At 39.9% G+C, this 3,387-nt stretch overlaps 1 long non-coding RNA gene across 1 annotated transcript in view; it reads right to left on the bottom strand.

The window, feature by feature from the left end:
• Nucleotides 1-6: 6 nt before the first annotated feature.
• The window catches only part of LOC116400759 (uncharacterized), a 3,817-nt gene continuing 436 nt past the window's right edge, over nt 7-3,387 (bottom strand). The window contains exons 2-3 of the long non-coding RNA XR_004213942.1: nt 1,364-1,436; nt 7-119 (exon numbers count right to left, since the gene is read on the bottom strand). This is a non-coding gene — a long non-coding RNA (uncharacterized LOC116400759). The remainder of the gene's footprint in view (nt 120-1,363; nt 1,437-3,387) is intronic.

Below are 3,387 nucleotides of genomic sequence, written 5' to 3' on the forward strand. Positions count from 1 at the left end.
GTGTGTGTGTGTGTGTGTGTGTGTGTGTGTGTGTGTGTGTGTGTGTGAGAGAGAGACTCACCACACGTGCAGCTGCGCTACCAAGAACCAAGAGTTGAGTGTGTCTGGGAGGGAGCACTCTGAAACAAACACACAGCGATAACCAGCGTTACGACATCTTTATTTGCATGGCCAGCATTATTATTGTTGGTAATAATAGTATTTTAAGATCCATTAATTGATTTGTCGAGCTGTTCTGGTGGGTGTCAGTAAAGCTTCCAAATGATTAGATTAAATATAAAAACATGTTTGTTTTAGTCATTTGCAAAGCTAGTTATTTTAATATCTAAATGTGGTCAAGAATTCACATAAATAAAAAAAAAAAGATAGGAATCCAAACAAAGGCAATAAACATCATCAGGTAGAGACAAACACTCCCTCGGATGCAGCGACACAAATTTAAACTGTTTTTGAAAATAGAAAGTGATGTGAAGACGATGCTAAAGCAGTAAAAGCTCCTAAACGTGAGGAAATATGAGCCTGAATGCATTTAATCTGATTCATAATGTCAGGCGGTGAAGGGAAGCAGAATATTTAATATTTATTAAGTCTTTACATAACACAAAAATCATCTGGTGCTTCAGGTTCATATTTTATAGACAACAAAGAATCTGCAGGTTAAACACTAATAAAACTAATAATTAGATACAGCCTTCAAGCATCACGTCCGATAGCAGCAGCCCACATCTGTGAACTAATCAGAGGACACTACAGACGGGCCATACGGTCTCCAAGTGACGGAGCAATATTAGAGAGAGTTGGTCTCCGTGTGCCAGCTAGTAAAGTGTCAAATAAAAGTTTGGACCGGGACGACTCCGACGTTTGGACCGGGACTCTGAACCGCTCCTCTGCCATTTTAAACAAATGATTTTCCAGCTTTTCCTCAGCGTGTGTGTTCAGTGTTATCGGCAGGATGTTCTCCTCTACGCTCAGACAACTTTCTCCAGATCATTTAGGGACCCGTGTAACGTCTCCCAACGTCTTTTAACATCACAATCAAGACGTTTGATGCTGGTCGGAGCAGAACAACAGCTTAAACAATTACAACCAATGAAATGAAGACGCTAAGAAAGAGGACGCTCAGGGATACGGTATGTTTGATGCCGTTCTATCAGGACCTGGACCTACAAGCGATATAAACAGCTTTTCCAGCCTTTACGTCACTCGTTCAGCGCTCAAAGAGACTCAACGTGCATGTTTCCTTCTCTTTAATGACTGATGTCATCATAACTGTTGTTCTCACTACAGACATGTTCTAGTTCTGTCTCCTCTACTCATGACGGTTGTGTTTCATAGAGGAGCAGCACTTTTGTTTCTCACTTACTGTCAAAGAAGTCGTCGTAGTTGATTCTCTCTACGCAGCACGTGTACATCCGCAACGCAGCGATCTTGATTTTCTGAAGACAAAAAGGGAGAAAACAATAAATGAGTAAGATCATAAACATGTTTAACAGGAAACACACTGCAGCTAAAATGATTGTCCACGATGAATCAGTAATTATATATGTATGCAGTAGATGGACCTGCTTTAACAGCAACTCATAGGACCCTAGCCCTATTTTTAGCCCTCTGCTCGAAAATTGCATAGCCATACTCAAGAGAGTCCCCAGCTCTAACTACAAGGTTTATTTTAATAATTTTGATGCTGGAATACTGGTAACACTTGTGAGATGTGTTGAATTGTGTAAATATTGTGTGTATGTTACTGGTTAATAACTGATGTGACTTATGGCACAGCTCAAATTGAAAAATTTCTAGGTTCGCCTGAAAAAAAGCACTTGTATTGAACATTTTTTTTTTTTTAAATAATGCAGCTGCAAGCCTAAAACTATGCCACAGACATAGAACAACACGTTTTACATGTCCCCACAACATATTTTACTTTGATTGAGTGAAGCAGGCCAGCATAAATGGTCATAAAAATCAAAATTTTGATTTTCGGAACCAGCTGTTGCATTGCTGTATACTAATTATATATACTATATAACTAAATATTAACTATATATTCACTTTTCTTATCACTAAGAGTGTTCAATAATCCTAATAAAGCAGTTTGACACCATTTTGAATAATTTTGAGCAGTTATGATGTGTCATATCTGTCATTCATAACAATAAATGGCTCATAATGTGTGTCTATGTGACCCTGGTAAGGCCGATTTACTTGTGTGAGACATTTTTAGATGCGGGATAGTCCAACGGGAGCCATGTGGGGGTGTTTGATCGTATCCGGGTCTGTTTACTGACTAAAAATCACAAAATGCAGGGCGAACCCCCCTCTCTACATGGATTGCTCCACCCCACAGAATCGTCTGCCATTTTGTGATTCATTCCGCCAGCGCATTGATCTCACTCACAGACATGCAGCAGAACACGGCGGGCAGAGCTGTGCAAAAATCGGCTCGAATAAATCCGTTTTTCATCGCCAAAACCGTCAAAGCGTAATTTTTTTCCCCAATTTTTTTTCTCGTGACCTGCGGCTGATGTTGGCATGTATACCCATAGCTTTTGAACGGTTTGAAAGAGTGTCATTTGGACGCCGCTGTGCGTTTCCGGGTCGAATCGTGCCCCTCCTGCATGTGTTCATCCGCCATGTGCGATCCTGCTCCGTGATGAGAGAGCCATAGAGTGAGCATAGGTCGTTGACTTTTGGCCAAAATTGTGGCAAATCTTCTAGATATCTTCCAGATATGATATTAGTTCATGTATAATTGTGTTTGCAGTGTTTACAATGGCTGGTATGATGATGTTGCTCGGACCTTTCCCGTTTATTCGATATTTAATATGTCTGAGCAATAATCATATTTCTTTATGAAAAATGCTTTCTACGACACGCTGAATGCTGCACACTCTAAAACAGCGCCCCGTGGGGGGCTGTCGGGTCCTATGGGTTGGATGATTTGAGTACTGAATGAAGTTATTTAACACTGAATGAAAAATCTTTAATTGATGCAACCGGCTGGTTTGTTTCTGTTATCTGAAATCTATTTGATGTTTTTAGCTTTTTGCCGTTTTTTTTTTTTTTAACCACCTGGTTAAATAAAGGATGTATAAGAGATAAATAAATGAATTCCTTTGAACTTTTGACAGAGTAACAGTTATATAAGATAGATAGATATCTTACACACATACTGTATAGAAGCAGTGTGTGCAGCAGTGAGAGATGCTGTGGTGTGTTTGAGTTGTTATATGTTCACATGGTGGGAACAATATTTAATAAATGAAGCTCCTGCTGGGAGGTCAGTCCTCCTCTGACCACCGCAAGCACGCACGAGGAGAACCATCGTCAGAACCATCGTCAGTAAAACTTGATTTACACTGTGATGGTTAACGTTAAAACTTGATTTAC

This window comes from Anarrhichthys ocellatus, unplaced genomic scaffold (assembly GCF_004355925.1).
Source record: "Anarrhichthys ocellatus isolate YVR2014 unplaced genomic scaffold, GSC_Weel_1.0 scaffold200, whole genome shotgun sequence".
NCBI lineage: Eukaryota > Metazoa > Chordata > Actinopteri > Perciformes > Anarhichadidae > Anarrhichthys > Anarrhichthys ocellatus.